This window comes from Corvus cornix, chromosome 5 (genome assembly GCF_000738735.6).
Source record: "Corvus cornix cornix isolate S_Up_H32 chromosome 5, ASM73873v5, whole genome shotgun sequence".
NCBI lineage: Eukaryota > Metazoa > Chordata > Aves > Passeriformes > Corvidae > Corvus > Corvus cornix.
The window spans coordinates 7200481-7226883 of record NC_046335.1 but is presented as its reverse complement, the minus strand read 5'-3'; the positions used below and the strand labels follow the sequence as shown (position 1 = coordinate 7226883).

The following is a 26403-nucleotide window of genomic DNA, read 5'->3' as shown; positions in this document are numbered from 1 at the left end:
TGCTTCTTCAGCACATGGAAAAGTCATGGGTACAGCTGTGGAGAGCAGCTGGATCCAATACTCACAGGATATATTCTCCAAGACTCTTCTTTTTTCAGTTCTAACTTTTCAGTTCTAACCTTGCATTTGGTTTCCAAATGCAAAACACCCTTGATCCCATAATCTACTCACTGTATAGCCTGAGATAAATTGTTTTCTTATGCTGCAGTTCATACAGCGGACACAGGTGAATCCATCACAACTTCCACCTTTGCCTCTACTGTGATTTTTGGGAGATTCATTTTATCCCAAAAGTGTTTCTATTACATGTGGATCCATCACATTTATCTCTTATGTAAGACTGCTTAAGCACTTTCTTGCAACCTCTTAACATCTGCCTAAAGCCACTACAGCTCATTGCAATGAGATGGAGCTTGACTGGGAGCATTTTATTATTTGGAATCCAATATTCCCAGCTTGCATATTATATTTGCAGAAGCTTTGTGAAGCTTTATAAAAATTCTGTCACATATATTCTATTTTGATAGGGCTATTTTCATTGTGTTTCCAACTCTATTATTTAAAAATTGTCTAGCTTGGTCTCCCAAATGCCATTTTCAGGCAATTTCTTTTCCTAATTTGATGAGCATCTCCTCTGTCTCTCTCTCTCTTTTTACATAGCTCTGTTCAAATTTTCTAAGAGGTCAACTTAGAGGGCAGAACATGTTCTTTATAACTGGTGTATTCTGGGTTGTCTTGGCTGTTTAAACAAAATCAATATATTATCCTTCAGTGATGTCGTATTGACTCTCCATCTGTTGAAGGCTGTAGTCTTATTTGGTCACAGTATTGTTTGTGTGAGGTGGGGGCCAGAGGTCAGCCAGGTCATGACTTCACCACAATAGCACCATCTTGGAGTACCTCATTTCCTCCCTCACCCATCAGCGTTTTCAAAGGCCTGCCAGCACTGGGCTGACGAAACAGAGTTGTCTGTAAATTCAGGATGGAGCAAGACTGATCATTGACTGCTCTTTGTGCTGATACCACACAGCAGGATGACAGAAATTTTTTAGGGCATCCTTGGTCTAATTCCCAAAGTTACTATCCTCTGCTGCTACAAGTGCTCCCTCACGGAGCACTTTTATATGATACCCACAGCAATGCACTGTAGTAAAAAGATCAGGACCAGTGCACATCCATGACAGCCCCACCATCAGCAGAAGCCCCCCGCCATCAGCTGCACCAGCGCCTCTCTCAAAGCCCAGGGGGAGGTTTACAGGCATGCAGGTGTGCTTGTGCTTTCAGCCTTCCTCAGGCTACAGGCCCTGTGTGACACTTGGGACACCTGGCTGAGGAGGTTTCAAGTGAGGTGTGTGGGCTGCAGGTACCATCTAGATCAGTAAATTAGTGTTCCCAGCCACACTTCTGGCCAGCAATTTGTCAAGGCAGCTTTTCCAGCTTGCATAGGAAAGATATTCCTACCCACCTTCAGTGAACACCTGGTTTCTTACAGTGACACTGATCAGGCTGGCAGGGGCCAGATTAACACTGTCCACATGGCTCTGAGTCTGTGGACTTTTCTTTTTGTGAGATATGTTTTGGAAGAGGCAGTAGTGCTGTGAAAAGAGTGTGAATGCTGGAGACACAAGGAAAGAAAAGAAACCAAACAGTATCATCAGCCCATTCAATTTGCACAAGAAAAATAGCAATAAAGTCTGGGGCCACAAACTGGTGCTGCAGTGAAGCATCACTTCCAAATCTATCAGAAAAGCTGCGCTGTTGATCAGACTTGAAGGTTTTAGAACTAACAGACAGATGAATATCCTGACATGAAAATACCAGGGACTCCTGAGACCAGTGGAAAGGGCCAGCACCAGAGTCAGGTTTCTGAGTTTGCTCACCAGCCATGGCATATCCTTGTATATCAATGTGCAGAGAACCAGCAAACTGGCAGAAACAGATAAAATTTCAAGTGGAAACTGTTAATGGCACTACCACTCATTAGAATTTTACCGTGACTGACACTTTTCCCCTAAAAACTTTTAAGAAATAAAGTATTTTGGCAAAAAGTAGAAGCGGTAGATGCTGATAGGAGCTCTAGTTCCCTTTTTTTTTTAATTCATTTGTCTACAGTGCCAGGTCCTCAAATGTATTGCATTTCCCTTAGAGCATCAAAGCTCTGGCAGAGGATATGTGAGAAGATTTAAGTGTTGAAAAGGAGGGGGCACATCTGAAAAGCACAGAAGGATAGAGATTCAAGAAACACCTAAAACCCAAGTAAAGAACCACTGCCCTACTCTGGTTCCTTGACCAAACAGTTTAATAAAACCCACAATTTTCTACAAAAGTATCTACCAAAAACCACATCCCACAGGCTGCTCCCTCCTAGATACCTTCAGCATTGCCAATTTCCAGCCTTCTCCATACAGTCCCAAAAGGATCATCATTGATCTTTCAAGAATTTAAGGTCAGAAGTTCATCCAGTCTGCCTCACTGACTACTCCAAAACAAAGAGCCATGCCTGGCCAGGTTTAGCCTACAACTGTTTTCGGAGATGCTTCTTCCTGACGTGGACCATAAGTATCAGAGCATCCATTCCAGCCACAGAAAGGGACCATAGGTGGAACAGCAGAGCACCCAGCACTCTGCTTATAGAATCATTTGGGAATCATGGAGTCATTAAGCCTGAAAAACACCTTTAATATCATCAAGTCCAACTCTTATGAAGCTGGATACCTCCCTACAGAGCAAAGGAGACTATTGCTGTGCTCAGCATGCCAGAGCCCTTCTGGGGCATGAGTCCCCAGGCCCTGCTCCACATCCAGTCTAGGGGCAGTACAGTTGGGTCCCTACCTCTAGATTTCCTGACTTATTTCAGGGCCAATGAAGATGTCTTCCTGTGATGTAACACAGATTTATAAGATATTCTTCTGGAATATATTTACCCTTTTCACCCAGAAAAAAAAAAGAAAAGCTCACAGTATTAGTAATATTCTCTATGAACAACTGTGGCAAAAAAAAAAAAAAAAAACCAAAAAACAAAATACAAACAAAACTTGAAAAGGTGTAGAAGTTTCATCTCCAAAGTTTTCCCTTTTCTGCTTGAACTTGACGTTTTGATGAAAGGCAGAAATTTTCCATTTTTAGCCAAAAAAAGAACAACCACTTCAGAAAAGAACAAGAGCATTCAGCCAAAACCCTTGAGATTTTTCATAGAAGATTTCAGCACTCTTGTTTTGGGGGTTCATTGTTTCTATGTTGATGAAAAATCTGTGCAAGAATGCTTTCCCCAGTGGGTTTTGAAAATTAAAATTAGAAGTTCCTGCTTCTTTTATTGCCTTTTTTTTTCTCCTATGAGCCCTTCTCACCCAGGTTTACTATTTTTATATGGAGTCCCAGCTGCTAACTAAGCCTTGGCTTAGTGCTTTTACTGCAATGATGAGGCATTTCCATTTCTGATTTCTAGCATATGTTACACTTAATATAACACTGCCCCTGTGCACCAGTTACCCTGGAATAATGGCTGTGCCAGCAATAGAACAGTGGTATAGTCCCTGGAGAACAACCAAGGCATGAAACTTGTGCCAATATGCAGATGTCACACAGTTAATAGAACAATGATAGACCCTTGATCTATACGGAGAGGTATTTTTGTAATGTATACAGAAATACATTTGATACTGCAATGAAAGCTTCTTTTTCTGGATTTCTCTTAAATGAACTTGGAAAAAATATCTGCAAAAGAGCCAAGAGATAATGACGAAAACCTGAACAATTAATTCTGGGGATGAGGCATCCACAGCCTGAGCTGATTATTTTTTGTTTCTTAGGTCTGTAGCCTGGACTAGATAATTGCGAAGACCAGGCTCTTGCGCAGGATTTATGGGACTTTATCCTTTTCAAAGAGGGAGAGACATTATACTGCAATATCTGCCTTTTGCAAGGTGTTTTACAACTTCTGCTTGGGGAAACCAGAGCAGATCATCTGAAAAGAGAAAATAAGCAATGGATTGGAAACCACTGTTGGACACAATTAGCAATGATTATTTGCTGATGGCTGACACTTTGCATGACGCTGTGAGCAGTGTTACAGGAGATTTTATAATGGCTGTATTGTGCAAGATGCTGAGCTTCCTTCACTTCTGGAGATAACAGGTAAGGCCACACCAGTCTCACCAGTGACCTGGCTGGGTTCTGCACCAGTCAGGCCTCGTGACTCAGACCCATTTTTGCTTTATTCTAGGAAAGAGTTAGCTGAGCAAACATCTTCAGGGCCTCAAGGTGAAGTTGCCAGCTGCAGCTGAAGCAGCACATCTCCTTGCCCTGGGACCCAGCCCAGGCAGCCTTTGGGAAGGTGCAAACTGGAATACTTCCAGTCTTCTGGGTGGTTTGGCTAAATCTGCACACCAGACCTAGCCAGCGAAACCCACCTTAAACCCCAGCTTTTGGCTGGTGTGGAAGCTTTTGAGAATCAGTGTTATCTCCCATCCACACAGAGCAGCAGAGGCAAAAACATGGGTGGGAGCACTTGCAGAAGGAGCAGCTTTCCCTGCTGCAGGAGTAATTGTTTCTGCTTCCAACTAAGTCAGAAGTCAAAAAGAAATTCTATCCAGGAGATAAACAGTGCATTACATAAGACTTCATAAAAAGTAAATTTTCATCAGATTTATTGCAGTTAGAAAAAGGCTCTTCTCTCTGTTGGCATAAAATATGTACTAGGTTTTAAGAGGCTAGTGAGAATGAATGAAAGAGTATATTTGGAGTTCTATGTCCTAAGGCTTTCTGTGCAGGGACCTGTCAAGCTCTTGGAGCAGAAATATTTTAAAATATTTTTTTAAAGTCATAAAATTGTATGAGATATAACTCAGAAGCATCAGGTCTTGATCAATTTTGCTTGTATGTATAGTATTAAAACTAAACAATAAAATCAGATTTAATATTCCACAGTGAATTCTGATCACTGGCTGTTTGTTTTCCTCTCCAGGCTGGAGAAAAAGCTAAAATATCAAAGTTCTGTTCAGAACTGAAGTTCAAAGATTATTTAAACTATGAAAGATCTTTTTTAATGTCATTAGAAACAGCTTGCTTCAAGGCTGTTTGGCACAACTGCATCAGCTTACAGTCCTTGATGCCTATTACAAGTGGATGTTTGTGAGTTCATTGCTCTTATCCTTTTTGTGGGTTGGGCTTCATACCAAGCATATATCTCCTATGATGCCTCTATAGGCTCAAAACCCAGTCAAAGCAGAAACACCAATAAAGGAGGCAAGTCTGTGCAGTGGGCAGTGATTTTAGGACACAGACAGACCCAATCTAATAATGTTCAAAACAAGGAGGTTCAGTTTAACAAACAAAATACTTTTATTTGGCTCCAAAAAATACCATTTTAGGGGTTTTTTTTCCTCATGGAAAATAAATGTTTCCATACACTATTTTTTTCAGAAACTGTGTCCAACCAAAACCAAAATGCACAAGATCTTACCATTTCTTATGGACAAGGAGACTGCATGTAACCTAAAGATTTAAAAAAAACCCCACCACTGTACAAACTGATAATCTCAATTCTTTGTCCTTTAAGCTGGTACTTCCCTGTAAATCACACAAAATCAACAGGCAGGAAAGACAATGACTCTTGATTGGAAAGAGAAGGAGGCCAGTCAGTAAACTCAGATCCCAATTAGCCCCAGCTGTAAGCCAAGCAAACTCCCCAATTTAATGGTTCACAGGGGAACACATCCATACAGTAAAAGCTACCAACCAAATAAATTCCATCGCCTTCCCCCAGACTCCCCTACTCCCACAGGTCCTTCAGACAAAAGTCTATTTCCCTCCTTAGCTGTTAAAAATATTTTTAGTGCTCTTCAAATACGGAAGGCAGAAAAGGAAATAAAAAACCAATAGAATTTGACACAAAAGCACCCTTCTCATTAGGACTTTTTAAATAGCATTAGAGCTCATTGAATTTCATACACTAATAACATTCCTATTCAATCCAAGGCACCAGTCACATCTAAATCTATCAGATTTTACAAGCAAAGGAATATTGCCAAGTTCTAATATTTCTCCTGCCTTCAATGTCAGAATGTGGAACAAAGTCTCTTCCAAACTCCAAATTTCCTTTCTTAAAAGTCCCTTTTACATCTACTATTCCATGGTGTTAAAAAAACAAACAAACAAAAACCACACAACAACACAAAACCAGAGTTAAAAAGGAAGTTAAATCTTGAGAGCAACGTCTATGCAGGATTCTCAGATAAACAGTGTTTGGGGAGTGAAGCTGGCTTTAGCACAGCAATCAGCAAGGATTTGAGATTAAAAAGTAGCTAAGACCCTACCAGACAAAGCCTTTGGGCAGATAAAGCTGACCGTGACAATAATAAAGCCCCCAAAGACACAGAGGCATGTCTGAATCCTTGGCCTGTCAACACCAAGCTGCCTCTTCAACTGGAAAAAGCAGCCAGGGCGCCTGGTGCCACTGAAATCAGGGAGACCAGGCATGGGCTTGAAGCCTAACACGAGATGCTGGTCCCACCAGTGCTGCTGGGCTGGGTCCCTCCTGCACAAGCACTTAAGACTCATACAGATAATTGTAGGGACTTGCAGTTTCACCCATCTCCAAACGGCCCTGCTAAAAGTGCCAGACACTTGCAAAACCTTGGTAGGAGTGGCGTGAAGTGCTGTGGCTGCAGGAACAGCTGCCTGGTGTGTGTGTGTGTGTGTGTGTAATACATTTTCATTGAATGGTTGGCGAATAGAAGTGATAAGGAGGAATAAAGTCTGTAGTTAGAGCTCATTTTGTATGGTATGGGATGTCTTGGGGGTTTTATGGGTTTAATATATTCGCTGCTCCTGCTGGATCTCAGCACAGACCTCCAGATGAGAATATCTACTTGAGATGCAGGTTGCACTACAACTCATTTATAATGAATATAACAACTTGTGAAGTGGATTTAGAAGTCATTGAGTTATAGATTATTTGGGTAAACGGGGCACAAGCACTGCAGCAAGAAACCCATTTAAATATTAAGGAAAGCTATAAACTGAGAAAAGAACCGATGACAGGGTAATATCATGTCAGAACATGCCCTCCAGAGAGGGACCTCTACTGTGTATTGATCTGAAAGAGCTCCAGAAATCATTCTGCAAACCCATAAAGCTCAGCAGTAAATGCAGAAAGGTGAGCTGCAAAGGCCAGCAGAGAGATGGGATACAGCGAGCTGGACCAAACCCTGCCAGCCTCATCTCACAAGCAGTTTCTCTCCCCTGGTCTGTAGCACACTCACCAACCCAGTGTTAAACACTGAGTAGGAGTGGAGGAGTCACTCCCTTGGACTGAAAAGACATTTCTGGGAGGATTTTCACCCTCTGTGTATCAGTTCTGTTACTGTCCACAGTCACCTTCCTTGGTCTAAACAAGCACATTTCTGGAGAGGTAAAAGAAGGTGTTTTGTAGGCATCTCACACCCATGGGTTCAACTGGCAAGGAATAGGGACCACAGGTTAAACCCTCTGCTGGAAATGCCATGTCCAAGGCAAATCCTGTGGTATAAACTGCCAGCTGGACCAAGCACAGAGTTTTATACTTGCCACAGCCATTTGGGATGCTATTAAAATAAGGGGAAAGCCTTACTGATTTCCATATAACACCAGGGGGCAAAAGTGATGGACACTGCCCAACACTGCACCATGCTCAGAGCTTTTGGAGAGATGCTGAGAACACTCAGCCTGCTGAAACTGTACAGCTTGTGGTTGCTCTGGAGCCACACAGCAAAGCAGAGTCTGATACACATAGCCAGAAAAGTATGAAGGGCTTCATTTGAGAATCGGGCTGTTGCCAGTGGTCACCATGGCTTGCTGCAGCACTCACCAAATCAAGATGTACCCACCCAGGGGAGGGCTGCAAAATCAGGCTCTGGCAGAGGACTGGATAGCAGAAGCCTGTACAGAACAGCCAGGGAAGGAAAAATTAATGATAACTGTGGATACAATATTGCTGCTAGCAAGAATTTTTCTTGCTTCTTTCTAAGCCCGTGAGATACATTTCTCTCTCACGAAGATATTTGCAGAAGTTCTGTAAACTATGAATACCTGCGACCTTGTAGAACTACGTTTATGGTACAGCAGAAAAATATTTTGACTATGGATGTTTAGGATTTTTAGCCAATCAACTCAGGGGGTGGCTGACCCTTTGTCCTATTAGACTATGAAGAAAAAAAGTCTATAAAAGAGTTTGTAAAATAATTAAATAAATCAATCTTGCTGCACAATTCCTGCCTGCTGGATCTCCTGTCCTCTCTTCCCTATGGCTGTGGGATACAGTAATAGATAACAACCACTCATCCAAATGTTCCCATATCATAAGGAACAAACAGGGTTTTCAGACTTGCCTGGTGCCCTGCTTAGTTCAGAAAAACTTCATTAGAGTTTCAAAGCCCCTCTTGAACCCAGCATTGTTCCCCCCTGCTGCACCATACACATAGCACAGCCAGGTGAGGTTGTGTGATTCAGCAGCAAGAGCTCAGCAAGAGAGATGAGCACCAGCCAATTCAAGGACACGTAGCTCCTGAAAAACAAGAGGTTCCTGTTTGGCATGCAATTTGCAATACAAAAGCACTGTTACAGTCACTTGTTTGTCCTCTTCCCTCCCTCCTGCCCTTGTCTAGAGAATGCTCTCCCATTTTTTGCCGCATCAGGGAAAACACTGCATCTGGCTGATGGGCCAGAAGCACCCGGCACCCCTTACCTGAGGCTGGCAGTTGCTTTTAGCATGAAAGCTGAAGCATGCTCCTTGGATGATGGAGCGCTCTACCCAACTTAAAAAGTGCTGAGGAGCAAAATTCAGGGAGAAGTGCAGGAAACTGTGAGGGTGTGAACTGCTGTTCAGTGAGAACAAAGAGAAACACGGTCCCAGTGAGATGGGGACCGGGGAGAACGAATGAACTCAGTCTCAGTGCTACACCCAGTCTTATCCAATTTATAGCAGGACATTATAACCGGTAATAATAATCTAATGGGAGGGCATAGCTGACACTTCTGAAACCCTTGGATCTGAAGGTCACTCACTTTATCATCGAGACAATCTTTTAAAAGCCCCGTTGGCGTGAAGCATTAACGGGAGGTGATCAAGGCTTTTAATCTAAAGCCTTTTATCCACAGACTGCGGTGGCACATCACGCACCTGCAGACTGGGATGCATCACTGAGCACACACTGCGCGGTCCTGGCTCCCGAATCAAATTGCCCAGACACCCAGGAAGGAGCTCCACACCACATCCCTCCTTGCCGGCTGCCATCTGCGGCAGCGGCCGGCGGAGCGGCGCAAATTCCTGCGCACAGAATTCCACCCAGAGCGTCTGCTGCTCCATCACCCGGGCCAGGCTGCACTGGAGGCACCACGCCAAAGGGGGTGGCTTTTATTAGGGCCAGACCTCTCCTACAGTAATTAGTGGCAAAGCCCAATAACAGGATTAATTAGGGTATTGCCAGAAGAGACTAATTGTCTACTGCAAAACTGGCCCTTTAACCCGTTTCTTGGCTGAAAGCTTCTCAGTGACCTGTGTGAGAGCTCTGCAAGCCAAATGCAGGCACTGACATGGAATGAAGGTGAGAAGGGAAAAGCATGGTGAGGGGTTGTGAAGGGAGAGAGGGAAAAGCTCTCCATTCACAGGGATTCTTTATAAAGTATATGGACAATGTCCCACTGAACCTTGCTGATTAAATACACACCAACACCAATGAGTGACAAAGGTCCTTCTCTGATAATATTTCATGAGTTCCAGAACTCACAATTTCCTAATGGATAGAAGTGAGCAATTTCTTTTTAATCATTGCTGAAGAGCAACAAAACGGGATCCCTATTTTTCCCTCAGCCATTACAACAATTCCTTTCAGGCCAGAATTAGAAACATGTTAAATACAACTTATCTAATGGCTTGCATTCTGTGTTTTACCTTTATGGCCACTTTTGCAGGAGACACATTACTGCCTTATTTAAAAAAAAAAAAACAAACAACTGCTTTCTGCAGGACTTTTTGCATGTACAGAAGCAAAGATGTATATACACAAACGGAACTTAGGTCACTTTATAAAAATCTAGGCATTGGAAATCATATTGCACTTTAGAAATGTGAACTACTGGATATTCCTTTGCCCCAAGATCATAAGAATGATGAGTTAGAGTTACATACTGAAAATCTGGTCCTTAGTATTTTGCTGTTGCCCTGGGGTTGTAAATTAGAGATGTCCTAAGACAGTAATGTAATTCCACAGTGCATCCGTCTCAGTCCTGCCTGGGATTGCATGGGAAAAACGCACTCCAGTTCCATACAGATCTGTGAAGGTTTTCAGAAACATTCCTCATCCTAAACTGTGGCAAGAGGCCAGCACTTCAAACATTTTTGGTTACAGTGAAATCCCCCAGGACCACAATTTGGAAACATCAAAGCTCAACATGCTCCCCAGCATTCTCCAGCTGCTAGTCTGGCACTCAACAATAAAACCGTAGCTGCTGCCGATTAAAACTGGCATGGTTCCTCTCTCACCTATTCCTTGAAACCAGTTCAAAATCCATTGTTGCTGCTTCTTCAAAGGCCTGTACCTCTGAAAAGCACATTGCAATCCACAAGTGTGAATCAATGTCTTTGAATTTTAGTGACTCTGCCTTGTAGGGTGCTTAATCCCACCTGGGACTCATGGCTCAGCAGCAGATAAGAAGCCAGACAGGTGATCTGTCAAGGAGCTATCAGGAGTTCCTTAGATGACTCTAGCCTTGAGAAAGACCTTCAAGAAAAGTCCAGGCCCTTGAGGAAATACAGTTAGTCACCAGCAGCTCGCTCCCATCCTTGTCTTGCCCACACCAAGCGACTGCAGTAAATCCACCAGTGGGAATTGCACGCTATCCAGTTTCCTGGTATTGCGCCACTGCAAAGAGCTCAGGTCACACTAATTGCTGCTTAATGCTCACTGTCCACAGCTTTTAGCAGCAGGATTTATCTTACCAGGTGCCTCCAGCTTCCCTGGAGAATGAACCTGTGCTAGCACCAGTCAGCTGTGACATGGAAGAAGTTCTAATCCAGGACAAGGCAGAAAAGGAAAAAAGACAAGGAGAAAAAAAGTGGACAGTAGTGGAAACTGGTAAGAGCTCAATGTGAGAAGGAAGCATCTGGAACAGTCATGAGAAAATTCTTCCAAATGGGCTGGGAGTTGTCATTCCCTCCTAAGGGACCCATGATAAAGGATAATGTGTGTAAGGGCAGCACTCACCCTGGCTTCCACCATGCAGAATCAGCTTTTAGGAGAAATTCTCTTTCAGACTTGGGAGAGAGAACTTGCCAGTCTCCCCACCCAAGCCTGACACTAGGCCCTGATTCCCCGGCTCACAGGAAGGCTGCTGAATAAATAGGGAATTCTCGCTCCATCACCTGAGCAATGAGGCTTCCCAGCAGGCTGAGCAATTGCTCTTAATCCTGACATACCAAGCCAATTGCTAACCATCCTTCCTCACGAAAGTTTTGTTAACATTGCACATTTGGGATGCTGGATAATCACATATTCTCTCTCTCTCTTTTATTCCCTCTTACGCTTATCCATGTCAATATTTCATTGAGTTAAAGTAGTTACTCTATTCTCCTTCACCTTTTCCCCACTGCCAGTATGATTTTACTAAAATTATTTATTTGTTTATTCCAGTAAATTTTTCCCCCACTCTGAAGCCAGATAAGGAGGAGGAAAGTTTCATTTAGAAAGATTTGAAATTCCTGAAATAGATGACAGCTGAGAAAAGACTGGCATGTTAAATCATTCAACTTCACAAACACCCTACTCTCATTTAGGCTTGACAGATGTAAATGCCAGCCAGGTACTACCTACTAGTAATTCTATCTTTACTTAAATTAAGCAAGTACATAATACAAAATCCTTTTCATATATGTTAGCCATCTGCAGAAGAGTGGATCTCTAGCTGCTTTTTCCCCTCAGTTTTTCATTTATGTCATGTACAGTGGTGGGAGGACAGGCTTAACACTTTCTTCAGGTTAAATAACTAAGAGATCATCAAATGCTCCTAAATCATGTCACAAGTTCTGCTAGTGTCCTGTCCTGAATAACATATATTTTTTATGCAACCATGAATCAAAAATACTGACTAGGCCTGCAGTAACCAGAGTGATGAGATAGCAGGATAAGGCCAATCTATAAGAAAGCCAGTCTTCACAAATGTACACAGTACAAAAATGCCTACCAGACAAAATAAACTGAAGGATTTTATCCACTTAGAAACCAGGCAAAAAACACATTCAATGCCAGATTGAAATTCAGACTGAACAGGAGGTTTCAAACCAATTGCCAAGTCCACCAAGAAGCAACACCTTCTGCTTCACATAGCAGACTCCTGGTTATATTGGCAGGTGCAGAGAGATCTGCTTTGGGCACGGCACTGATGTCGTGGTACCAGTTTACTGAAGGTCACTCTGAACAAAATATACTCCAGAGACTTGGCTTATCTCAGCTGAAAATTGCAGGGGGTGGAAGGATGGGATGGTGATAGGCTTCAAATAAAAAGATCCTTATGTCTGAGGTGTTTCACTAAAATAAGATTTTGTATCAGGAGAATTCCCAGCTGCAGTCTGAGACCCAGCGACTGCCCCTTGCTCACAAGGTGATTCACTCAAACAAGAGGCTTACAGACCATGGTGTTTTCTTGTTCAGTGTATAAATGCCAAGCCAATACTCAGTCAAAACTGGTTGTTTTAGAGGTGGGAAATTGGATTATTGCGGTGCTCACCTCTTTGTGGATGATGCCTTGCAGTGGGAGGAGGGAATGGGAGCTTGAGAATAAGGCCTTACACTGGGAGGAGGGAACAGAGTCTCTTCTCATTTTTATACCATCCAGGCAAATGAACTGTCAAAAATGCAGGGACAAGGGATTCAGCAGTGAAAAAACAGGTAGAACTTTCTGTCTGACGCGAGGGGTTCCTGCCACTGTGACAATCCCCACACCTAAGGAGGAAACCTTGGACGTCCACCCTGGGGGCCCCAGGATTTGTCTGGAACTGAGCCCTCCTGTACCAGGCATGTGCAGCTTATAGCATACACAAAACCAACCCATATGCCAAAATACTTGTGCCTAAGATACTGCCATTAAGTAATTATGTAGCAAGAGGGGGGAAGACAAAGGTCAGTATCCTGGGTTTGCTGCCTGCAGTGAGACAGCCCCACCCAGCCACCCTCACACCAAAACCTTTATCTCCCACCTCTGTCCCTTCTTCAGCTCCATGTGCCAGGTGAAACTAGTTAGCCTGTTTAAGGCAGACAAAGAGACCCTTTCCCCATCATATCAGATCACTCAAAGTGATTGGGAGAGAGAAAACAGATCCCCAGGTCTGGACTCAATTTTCATTCTGATTCTCCCTGTACAAGCTCCTCTGGGAAAAAAAATCTTGGGATTTGGCATAGGTAAATGCTTCCTTAAAAAAGCCAAGGACCTCAGGGTATGTCCTAGGGATGACAGAAACTTGTGACATATATAAGTGGGCAGATCCAATTCTCTGTCTTTAGCTCTATCTGCAGTGGTGCAGTTTTAATAGAATTGTTCAAGCTCCTTCTCAAGGCGTACGCTGACAAGAGCTGAGCTCAACTCCTGTTAATTAGATCACTCACTGGTGGAATGTCCCAAGGTTTCAGACATCTCCCCAGAAACTTTAGGAAGAAAACAAGACACTTGCTTTCTCCGCTTTCTTGTTAATTCAAATCAATCACTTGCTTTTCTGAGGTGGCTCAGCTCTGCTGCTCTGTGGGTAAGAGAAACTGTAGCAAACGGACAGAAAGAGGCTTGATGTGTCCTGAGAACTGCAGGTAGTTTCCACACTGCCAAGCACAGCCAAAAACCTTGGGGGCAGCTATTGGGAGGACAGCAGGTTTATGCCTACAGCAAGCTGTGGCAGCTCCATCCCAGGAGCCTCAGAGATGCCAAGACTGAGCCAATACAAAAATCTGCTCAAGAGAAATGTATCTCAGAGCAGCAGCTCCGGTGCTGTGAGCTCCACAGGGACAAGTAGAGCAGCAACCAAGTCCAAAATCCCCTGCACCACCCATCCAAATGTCCTGCTGGGACAGGTCCTGAGGACGTGTAATCTCTGGTGAGTTGCTGAGAGTCTTCTGCCTGTATGGCCCCTTGTGAGACCTCCTGATATTCATCCCAGCCCAGGAGGTGCTTGTATACTGGCAAGGTCAAGACTAGGGCTAGCAGGAGCAGGGCCACACAGTATCTAGCAAAATTATGGCTGTAGCAAGTAAGAGCCAATGTTAGTGTGCTAGACACTGTACGTAAACATCTTCAATAAAAAATTCTGAATATATAGGTTGTAAAACTGTATATAGGACATTAAATACCTAGAATACCAAATTCTGCACTAGAGTTCCCCTTAGATTGTTGAACTGTGTCAGCTCCACTGTGTTTCAGACACTCAGATGTGAGCTCAGGCTGGGATGTTTCCCTCCTACTTGGCAGTGCAGCCTATCCTCCGGGAAGAGTTCAGAGAGAGGTATTCCTCACTGCAGGGAAAAGAGCAGCGCATTTTAAACCTACCTCTAAATAACCCTGACAGTCTTTCTGAAAAAAAGGATTTGGTTTTCTTTGGCAGCAATGTCTGCTGCACACCCAGATGCTTTCTGTGCCCACCCCAGCGGGCTCAGCCCAGCCCAAAATCTGTCAGGGTCTCTGACAGAAGCAAACACCAAAGAACAGCCCTTCACTTCTCCTGGAGATGCACAGAAAAATCCCTTCCTCTCTGTGATGCAGATTCCAGTTCTCTCCACACCTTTCACACACCCTCCTCTCCACTACTGTCCCTGAGCTCAACTGCCACCAAATCTGACTGATGAAAGGTGGCAGCTCTATTATATTAATTCCCTCCAGAAAACAGGAAAAAAGCCTCACATGCTTTTCATATCAAACACAACACATTTCAGAGTTTCTCTGCATGCTATGGCTTCTCTTCTGCATGAAACGTGGCTGTCAAGGGGAGTGCTCCCCAGACTGGGGGATGCTCCTGTCAAACAAATGGCAGATTTTCATTTATTTCTATTTGCATATTAGGCACACATGCAAGATTAAGTATGCTCATGCTATCTTTGGCTGATCCAGTATGATAGCTGCCTGCAGCTGCTCCAGTCTAATGGACCCAAGCCCTACCTAGGTGGCCTGAAAGATGTGTTTGTAGAAGACAGCCTTAGTGCTCCAGTACATGAACTCACACCAAAACTGCAGTGTTAAGAGAAAATTAACAAAAGCCATACCCCTGAATTTTCCCAAAGTAGGAACCTTTTATATACAAATTGTTACGCTACATAAACTCAAATTAAAACACCTCCTGTAACTGCAACTTCATTTTAATGACAGCCTGCTTTCATCCTCATAATCCACTGCCCATCGTAGCACTATGGATGGCTTTTACAGCTTAAACACCATCTTGATATCAGGTACTTGCACCAACCCTTGAAAAGTGTTTCCACATCACAGTAATTCCCAACAAACACTGTTATTTGATCACCTGCATCTCTGGTCTTTTTCTTTAGTTCCCTTTTACAAAGCCTGTGCTATGGTTTGTCCCAATACTGTGCCCTTAGTGTTGGCAAAAGACCCTCACTATGAGATTAACCACAAGGAAACGAGCTGGACCAGAAAACCCATCTTGCCTGATAAAAAGTTATTTACTGACAACCTTCACAATTTATTCAAGCCAAAACACGCTGAGGGAGACAATTGTCTCTAGTGTCTTTAGGGTTTAGTGCTCTCCCCTAACGTTTTCTTCCTAAGCAAGGCAGCTCACTCACCCCTCTCCACTAGACTGGGTCTTTCTTGGAGGGCACCCTCAAGCTCAGAGCCATCTTTTCAGCATCTTCCCAAGTTTCTGACCAGGGCCTCTGTCTCCAGAACAAGCTCAGCCCCAGCAGAAGCAAAGCAAATGTCCCCAGGACACCCAACCCACATCAGAAAACTGGCCCAGGCAGCCAGCTTTATAATGAGCACAAATCAGTCAGAAAAGCTGAAAACACTTGACTGTTGTCTTCTCCACCCATGTATAAAGGAAGGAGCAAAGCTCCCAGACTCTGGTCGCAGCCTGAGGACTCGAAGGCACAGCAGGTCCCAGACGAGCCCCAGCGAACACAAGGCAGCAGGATACGGAAACTTCCCTTGGCAGCCAGACATGCCTTTTACAAAAGCAGGGGAACTAACTGCATTTTGCCACTCCTCAGTTTTGGGCCAGTTCCCAAAGGCTCTTTGTGCCGTGCCGGGCGGAGGAAGCCGACCACCCCGAGGAACAAAGGGCTGGGGGACAGCCCCAGCTTCGGGCTGGTGCCGCTCTCCTTGGCAGCAGTCTCTTCCCTGAAAATCCCTACCAAGCCTTTTCCTTTAACACTTTGTCCAAAATCCTCTGCAGTTTAGGGACTGCACACCATTCAATGGCCTTGGAGCCAGACCCTCCTTTGCATTACTCTACTGGCCACAGCAGTAGGGAATGGCTTTACAGCAACTCCTGGGAAACTGAGAGGAAAAGCAATGGGTGGCCAGACACGCATCACCTCCTTCGCACAGTTTTCTGGTGCAGGGTCCAGCCCTACTGCTGGATGTAGGAGTCAGACTCTGACAGAAGAGGATTATTTTGAAATCTAACAATGAAAGACTGTTCTTCTTGTTACAAAGTGAAAAAGAGAGTGAAAGAGGGAAAGCCCCTTCTGCAGTAGTTTCTCAGACACGAGAGAGAATATGAACAGGTTTTGCAGGAGGAAAAGGGGAATTGGGGTCACCCCGTTACTCTCATACAATACTTTCCCGTGGAGAACAGCTGCACATTTAAAGAGTGATTAAAGTGGATGCACATGCAGACATGCACATTTATTCAGCACTGCTCCTTGGGGCACTGCAGCCACAAGTCCCACAGAGGGGTGTCTCTCCCTCCCAGCATGGCCCCCACACCCAGATGGGCTGGTCTGGGGAGCTTCACAGGTCCCCAAGCACACAGGAAAGTAGGGCTCACCAAAATGAGCACTCTCTCTCTGTGTCAGACCATAATTCTACCTTCCTCTCCTCAGCACAGCAACCCCTCCCAGCCCACCAAAGTGGTCCTTTGAGTGTGTCAATGAGACCAAAAACCTAGAGTAGGACAAGGGGAACTCATTAAGTTGTTTTTACAGCAAGGAAACACCCTTGCAAGTAATTTCACATGGCCAAAATGGCCAGTCAAAGAACAGCCTTCAAGAGTTACCCATGTCTGCTGGTCTCAAAGGAGTGAGAAAATCTCAAAGCTTTTGGATGACAAACTGGAGCATAACTGGAACATCTGCATCTAAGTTGAGCACAGGAGGCAGTGTGGGTGCACAGAGGACATGGAAGCACTTGGGGACAAATGCTTTCTGCCACAGCTCCAGCACTGCTGTACCACACAGCCACTCCTGTTCCCAGGCTCCTCCATCCCAGCTCTCTGTGGCAGGGCAATGAGTGCACGGTGTATTGCTGGAAGCTGGGAGTGACTTCAGCTGGGGCAGGTGCTCACATGAATTTACTGGTTCAGGAAACTCATCTGCCAGTGGGTTTACTGAAGAAGAAGCTATCACACACCCAGGTCATCCAAACCCCTTTGCCAGGCCACTGCAGCACCACCTGTCCTACCAAACCCAAATCTAAAAACCATGGAAAAATTTTTGTTGACTGCCACAGAAGCAGGAGGCCGGTAAAGTCATGCACTATATCCAGTGCACTTTGCATTTGGGAGGCCATTTCCTTGCTCCTGGGGAGATGTGGCTCTGCTGAGGACGGGGATTTTCTCCCTGTCACCCTCCTGTCTCAGGCCACACAGCCACACCAGGCAGTGGTAATGGAGGGGTGAGACTTTGCAGCCCTCTTTGGGAAACCTGGATCTGATATACTCAGTGTACCCACTCTGTTTTCTATGTTAGGTGCCTGGCATTAGTCTGTATTAGGAGTAGCAGTTCAGCTGCTGACTTGGAAGAAGTGGGGAAGACCAGGACAGTGGTTTTTCCACAGCTGAGAGATCCCTCTTGCATGAGGAATTTCCACTCTCTTGCTCTATTAGTAGCAGTAGGAGTGAGTGTTGGGGCAAACCTGTTATCACATTACAGCCTGAAGTGCCTGTGCTCCACTCCCAGCTCTCCCACTGGATGAGAAGTGTAAACACCTCTCCCTCACACCCGAGCCCCGGCACAGGGAGACCGGCAGCTCCACCATGGAGGTGGCCAAGGAGACAGTGCAGCAGGGTTTGGGTTTCCTGCCAAGGCAGTGTAGGGACAATCCAGCATATTGAAAAATGATCTGAGGGCCTGTGCTTTGAACTCCCCCTGCTCTGTCTCTATCAACTCATTCCTCATCCAGCTGCTACGAAAATACTCCTGGAGTGCTCAGAGGTTATGTACTATGACTTGGCCGCTTGCCAGTTCAGTGAGGCTCTTTTTTTAATATTAAGGCCTTAAAACTTCTGATAGAACTGAGTCCTACAGTACAAACCTTCATTGCTACAGTTTAGCTGCCAAAACATTGCATCAGCCATCACAATAGCCTGGCACCAACTAAAGAAATACAGCATCTTCTCCTTGTGCTCAGCTAAGAGCACAGATGTCAAAGTCATCGATGGCTGGAGCTGCTTGGAGATTTTGGGATGAGACTAAAGTTTTGTCAAAATATTTGAGCTCCCTGGAACAGGGAATTGTTTTATTCAAAGCCTCTCCAGTCTGATAAACAGCTTGGTGCAAGGCAGAGGTTTCCCATAGGTCAGCAATGAGAACTGGGACCAGTTCAAAAGCAGGTGATGAATGCAGGCAAAAGTGCAGGGCCCCAAACAGCTGTATAATGTCATTGCAATGTTGGCCACCATCCTGATAACAAAGCTGCTTTCACTGAGCAGCTGCATGGTCTAGGGACATCCTCTTTGCCAGAAAAATGGAAATATTTACTAATGTTCATAGTGAGATCAAAAGCAGACATACAGAAACCAACATTTCTGGCCAAAGAGACAGCCTAGTTTGCAGACAACTGTCTTCACAATCTCAGATCCAACTCTCTGCCTCCAGTCTCCTTGCATTCCCTACATCCTCACTCAGACATCTCACCTTCATGAGGATTAATTTTCCTTTGGCTTCCATGCTACTCTTCTGACCTGTTTCCACTCATACCTCTCTCACAATCTCTCTGAAGATCCTCCTCACCTCCCTTGTCTCCTGATGAGAGCACCCTGCTCTCGATGTTGCCTCCTCCCATCTCTTCCAAGACCACTCCCATCCCAGACACAAGTTCAGCCAACCCATACATGCAGGCGGCTCCTGGCTCAACCCTGACTCCAGACTGCTCAAACAAAGCCATGCACTGTCCTTCAGCTGTGAGTTTAGACCACGTCACTGAGACAGACTCAAGCCTCCCTCTTCTTTCCACAGCAGAGCCAGCAAGGTCACACTTCCAGGGGCATTTCCAACGATAGATTTACCCAGGATCAGCACTGCCAAGCTGAACCTTCCAGGTTCAGTCCTAATACTGCTACTCAGGCATGGCCTTTACTGCCATTCTGAACAGCCAAGAACCTGGCCAGATTCTTATTTTCTCAGTTACTGCAGCATCATCTCTTCTGTCACTCATAAATGCAATCCTTTCCCCTTCATAGCCACTTTGAATGCTGCCACAGAGACCCACAATTTGCATCTCTGTGCCCTCAGAGCACCAACCCCAACACAGTCCACTTTTTTTTCTTTTCCACCCATTCTCCCCACTACCTTTTATCCTTGGGCCAAGAGACCACCTCCTGAGAGCTCAGCCTAAGATACACTCTTCCATAGCCACACTTTCAGACAGGTACCCTGATGCTTTACACATCTGAGCTGATCCTTCAAGTTCCCCTTTGCTACAACACCTCCAAGAATCTGGATGCTTTGTAAGCTTCTGCTAAGGTGCCACCACAGCCTACTCTGCTGGCTGGCATCATGGCAGTGAGTCTTTCTGCTGCCTCATCTGTCTGTCTCCACCTGCTTCTGCTAACCCTGTATTTAGACTGCAAACTCTGAGCTGCACCTGACACCACCAAGTCCTGAGTTATGAAAAATGACTGATAATAATAACATCATACACCTATCCTGACTACTGGACTTAGTTCCATTTTTGAAAAAGCTTTAAGGCATCTTGTATTTTATCAGTTCCATTCACTCCCTAAAGCACTTCATCCTGAGCACACTACTGTTGCCCATTGCTCTGGTCCCAGTGCAGCTTCCTGGAGCCCACTAGCAGTGGTGTCACAGTAGAAACTGTGGCCATACCCATCTGCACTGCACTCAAAGCATGGAGAGGCAAAGATTCTGTATCCTGTTAGCAGTTCCCAAGTATCCAGAAAGCTCCTACATGGGAATCCAGCCAGCTGCCTTGTCCTGCTTGAGAAAGATGTTATTGTCCTACAGCTAAAGTAATGTTTCATGGGCTTTGATGGTGTGCTGGGCATGGAGTTCCATGAGTCACCACACTTGCAGGGCTGTCATTCCTGGGCAGGAACTCGTTTGGACACTGCTTTAGGCTGTGTCCAAAACACTGGTGCTCATATTTATGATGCACAGTGTATTAGTACCACAACATCAGGCATTCTTCAGTGCACACAGAATTGAGCAGAGACCAAGCTCTAAACAGATTTTTTTAGGGTAGGCACTAGATCTGATTTTGATCTTGCCAAGCTGTCCAAGCTCAGGATTGGCCAGCGACTGTCTCTCATTTTGGGGCCAGGAAGGCCAGAGGTAGCTGTTTGTTCTGTTTTTCATGGCCAACCCAGCTGCTTCCTGCTCCAGGCACCCACCATCAGACATTGTCAGTTTGGTTTCTGTGGGACCTGCAGTGGCAGGAATTGGTCTGGAGGATCACTGGGGATGGTTGTAAGGGCTACACTGTGGATCCCTGCTCCTCACAGGACCAAAGCAGCAAGCACTGCAGTGCAGAACTGCAGCAGGCAGAGCATTTTTCCCACTGAGCAGGTCCCAGACCTGAGCATGACCCATCTATCCCACTTCCAGGACCAGGCTAATGTTGCTGTGCAGCCCTGTGCCAAACAGCCCTGTCATCCTGCTCAAAGGCACCTGGTGACTTCTGTTTGTCTGATGCCGACGTGCTCTCAGCCGTGATCCTGCCTGGAAGCACTTTCAATGCTATCAGTCAGACAAGAAAATATGAATTTGGGTCACCTCTGCCTACAGGTTTTTTTTCCCATCCCAAATGCCCTTCTTCTCTCCCTCTCTCAGTCTCAAGGACTCTTCCTCCTTGTTATTTTAGCAGGACAGGGAGTGCTGGAGCTGCCAAGCTGGGTACGTACCTTGGCTGCATCCTGACCTTATGTTGGAATGAAACTTATTTATTCAACTTCCTGCAACACCCATGTTTCCACCAGAAAAGGCCATCCAGATGTGGAAAATTGATTTACAAGTCCAAAAACCAAGTTTATTTCCTGTGCAGGGTAGCTTGCCTTAGCTCTAACAGGGGCGCCTTCTAGACCACAACAGAATGACAGTAAAAGCTGTGCCCTCAGAGTGGCCAGCAACCACCACCTCCAGCAAATCAACACAGACTTGTACCAAAAATAAATAAATAAATGCTGCCAAAAGACACATTAACCTGCTTCTAATTGGGAGAGTTGCAGAATGGAAAAAACTTGTGAGAAGCATTAGAAGTAGAACAAGGCAGAAAAAATGCCTTCCCCAGACAAATTTTGGGAATAATTCTGTTAATAAGGAACCCATGTCATTGTACAAGATGAGAGTCTCTGTCATATTGTTCCCCAGCACCTGATGGACAGAACAGCAAAAGGCCTCCTGTATAAGCAACAACTCTGCCCAGACCATTTTTAGATCACAAAGTTGTTGCTGCTTCTGAGCCTGTATTTCAAAGCAGCCAGGAAAAACAAGGTTCACTCAAATGTACATGAAGAGAAGGTAAACTGCCTAGGAAGCCAAAAAATAAAGTCCAGGCAAAGGAAAATATTTTATGAGTTTTCTTGTAAAAAGAAACTTGCATGGATGGAGGAAACAATCTGGTATTTAGCTGAAAGGCAGCACCAGATAAATGAAAGTGTCTCATAAAGACATCACCCGAAGAGAAACTGGGCTACAGAAGACTGATAAATCACCTCAGAGAAATGAGCTGGGGTGCAAACAAACAGCCAGGGTCACTGAAAGAACAGCATTTGAGTGTGAAAGAAAAAGGCCCTGCACTCCTCAGACTTCCAGAGAAGAGCAGGGTGTGCAGGCAGCTCACAAGCAGAGGAGATGACCATGACCAGACTCAGGGTCACTAAGAGCAGGGCACACATCCATTCCCATATCTGAGAAAAACTCACTGCTGTAATCAAAGGGACCCAAAATCTGACAATGACAACCTGGTGGGTGTGCAAAGAGTATCCTTCAGGTTTCACAGTAAACACACAAAGAAAGCATTGCACAAGAGCCTTCATCCAACTACTGCTCGGAAACCACCCACAGCTAGCATCACGGCTTCTCTGCCAGGACAGACTGAGATGACCCTTTTATAAAATATTGTCAACATGCATCAGCAGTTGTTCAGATTCCCTGAGGCCTTCTGCAAACACATTAAGGCTGGACAAAGCATGCATGGTAGATCTCCAACCTCCCACCCGTACACCAATACTCCATCTAATGCTTTCTGCCACATCCAGATAACATCTCTCTTTTACCAGGTTTTGACAGTGTTTCCCTCTTTTTGCTGGAAAGGGGAGGATGTCCAGCCTGCCCCCATTGCTCTGAAGCTGACTTTCAGAAATACAATAGTTTTGTCTCGAATCTCCTCGATGTATTATATCAATTCACCTCCACTGCCGTAAACCATGTGAATAGACCTCGGTGTGTGGGAGACAGACGAATACAGAAGGGGAGCAATTCTCAGGCTATGAAAGGAAAAGGGTTGGAAAGCTCCCAAAAAAAGGTCTCATGCAGGTCAGTACAGGAGGCTCAGCTCTGCACCATTGTGGGAGGAAGTGGCTTCATGTTACTGGTAGGTGAGGCGTGTGAAAGAGCAATGAAATGCTTCAGTTGTGGGACACTTCAGGTTACACTTGGACGTTTCACGTCGCACCTAAAGTAGCACACGTCAGAAGTGACATTTGCAATGGCAGTAATGCCACTGAGCTGCTGCAACAAAAGCACAGGATTTTATTACACAGGGTTTTATGAAGCTCTCGCTCACAGAGAGGCCCCTTTACGCCTGTCTGGCACTGGAGAATGGCCTTACAGTGGGCACAAACAACATCACATTCATCTTCGTGCCCTCCACACTGGCAGAGGGCTGCAAAGGGGCCCTGTAGTAAAAATAAGACCTCAGTCCAACCTATTGTCTTAAGGAATTATATAGCCTAAATCACCACAGTAAATATTTCTTCCATCAAAAACTAGGTTCAGAGGATGGTTTCACAAGAAACAAAACTTTAGTATGTATAAGCTATAAGATGCTATTTCAGTTTTCTCATCGGGTCATCACAAAAATTTCCATCCCATTATGCAGCTTTGCTTTGTTAGCATTTTTTTAACATTGCTGATGAATTCATAGAGTACCTTCCAGATGTGCTGTTTGGTTTTTCAGTTTAGGGGTATTATCATAGGTGGACTTTTCCAGCTGAACTTGTTTTTCTCCAAATTCAGAGAAATAAAATACATATGCATATATATAAAGAAAGGCAGTCGTTTTCCCGGAGCTGAGGGCATCTCAGATCTAGGTTACTGCTGAAAAATTAGTCATATTCATTCACAGCCAATTTCTGCTTTCCCAGAAACTTCAGTGGGAGCCCAGTCTTCTGCCACCAACCCCAAACTGCCCTTCCTTCCAGGCAGCACAGCCTGTTTATGGGTAAGCCATATTGCTGCAGGCAGAGAAAATGGTTTTAGTGTAGCTCCACCTCCCTCCACGCACTCCTGCACCCCCAGCAATGCCACTGCCAGACTCTGCCTTCAGATCCGTGAGGATACCAGGAGCAGGACGGGGCGCCGAGCGTCTGGCTTGCAGACAGAGCCCCAAAGGCCGCAGGTTTACACCAACACTTGGCAGCGTGTGGTCAGGAATTAGGTTAGCATTGATTGGGGCAGCCTGGCGGGAGCATCCTTTGCTTTACCCATAGACAGGCCAGTCACATGAGGAACAGCTGGAGTGCACACAGAGCCTTCTTTAATTAAAGTGCTACTCGCCATTTTTCTGGCAGCGCTCCCAGAAAAGCAATAAAATGGCAGCAGAGAAAACAAATACAACATAACACACTTCCACTCTCCTTTACATTCCCAAGTCCCCCTTCTCCCCCACGCCTAATGTTCTCACTTTTTCTTTTTTTTTTTTTAATTTTTAAAAATTTTTATTTCGGTTAATAATCATTCCTCATTTGTGACAAGCTAGGAAAGGAAAAGGTCAAGAGGGAAGAAAAAAAGGGTCAGGAGAATTGAATCAGCCATTCACTGCCGTTCATGATTAAACATGGGGAACAATGTACCTGCTTATTAGGACATCTCCCGCTCCAAGAGAACATCTGCAGAGCGCACACACCTTTTCCGGAGTGAGCACACACCGGCACCTCACGGGAACATCACAGCATTCACGTGCCAGTCGTTATGGAAACATTTTCCTTTCCCCCCCTCTCTCCCTGAGATCTACTGCTTAAACAAGCTTGTCAACACACCAATAGCTGCTGTCTTTTCCCAAATTAGCCAAAGTTCATTGTGTTTCTCCAACCTGTGCCTCCCACCAGAGGAGCCCAAGGAGGCAGGAGCGGTGCCTGCCCTGCAGCGCACGGACATTTGACAGATGGATCTGTTCCCAGTGAGAAACCTGCGCCGGGACAATAATAGGCACAATGCTATTTTTGTTGTTGCTGTTGTATTATTAGGCTCTCTTCAGCACAGGGCACGGAAAGAAAAACACAGGGACGCACAGAACAAAAATGTGAAACCAAAGACAGGTACACGTTGCTCCCACGGTAGAGGAAATGCATAATCATCTTCTGAACAGGAGCAAGGTTATCAGGGACAGAGGTGCTGAAACACAGTGGGTGTTTGACTCCAGGAAAGCACCTTGGAGTTGAGAGAAATCAGGAGCTGACCCAGTCCATGAAGTTTAACTGGAGTGCAGTGGGACATGGGGTGTGAGAGCCAATCCTCTCCGAATGTGAGGAGGGAAGCTGGACCTAAATGAAAAACCAGTCCCAAATCCTCAAACCCAAAGCCCACAGTGGAGCTGATCTGAAACAGAGAACGTCAGAAATCTGGATTTGAGGTTTTCAGCTTGAGCCCATCTCTGTGTCTGAGATTTACAGTTTGACATGTTTATATTGAAACAAGATGTCTATAAATACAGTATATTTGTCTCCCAGTATATTCTAAGGAGAGGAATGTTTAAAAGCACTCAGCAGGGGACTAGCCCAGCTCCCAGTGAATTTAATTATAAACTCTCCCTGCTTTTGCTCCAACTAGTTTAGGCTGGGAGTAGTTAGACTGCTTTTGAAAATCCCGCTTTATTTTTGAATAACTGCAAATCATTTATATTTATATAGCTGGATGTGCATCATAAGAACATACAAAAGAACGTATTTTATTAGCACAAATCAAAAATTTTCCGTGCAGAACTTTTTTAATTTAGGGGGTAAGGAAGAGAGGACAAAATTAATTTGGTGGAAAGAGTGGAAAAAATAGCAATTTTGACAAAGCAAATTGATACTGTGAATAACCAAAGAAATTATTTCACTTAATATCAGTTGGCCTGAACTATCACCTCTCAGAACCACTGGCATAGCCTCGGGTGCTGTGGATGGAGGGATGGACTTATTCTCTGCCACAGGCTGGGATTTCTGGCCAGACCACATGCCCAGTCACACACAAGTCTCATTACTGCTTTAAAAGCAGCTTGGCATTATTTCTGAATAAAAGCAACACTGCTATTAACTTATTGGGCAACACTGGCCTACTTTAGAGTTTTATCAGATCTGTCTGATGATCCTTGGCAGGGACAAGAACCTCTTGCAAAATTTTATCTGCGGCCATGTAATCCTGTGTGATTATTTTTCTCATTGTCTGAGCAGAATTATTTTGTCTCATAAGCATTTCTGGCATTTCAGTCTGCACAGAATAAACCAGTTTTATAAATGGAAAAAGGTGGAAGGCAAAAAAAGCTATTGTTGATGTACGGAGGCTCTAATTATAATACTTTACATTCAGAGAAAACTATTTTTCATTAACTGAACAGGTAGTAGTATACAATGGTGATTAAGTTTAATGGAGCTGAGATCAAGGTGGGGAAGATAAAGTTACAACTGAGAATCCACTTTAAGTGCAAAGCCAGTTTCTGTTTGGAGAGGTGTTTGATGGAAAACTGCACTGCTTCTGACTAAATTAGGCTTAAATAGGT

The 26403-nt window shown here is 44.7% G+C and overlaps 1 long non-coding RNA gene across 1 annotated transcript in view; it reads right to left on the bottom strand.

Annotated features, from left to right (window-relative positions):
* LOC109144438 overlaps positions 1–24672 on the bottom strand; it is an 84904-nt gene extending 60232 nt beyond the window's left edge. Inside the window, exon 1 of the long non-coding RNA XR_002045915.2 lies at positions 24497–24672. This is a non-coding gene — a long non-coding RNA (uncharacterized LOC109144438). The remainder of the gene's footprint in view (positions 1–24496) is intronic.
* Positions 24673–26403: the final 1731 nt, after the last annotated feature.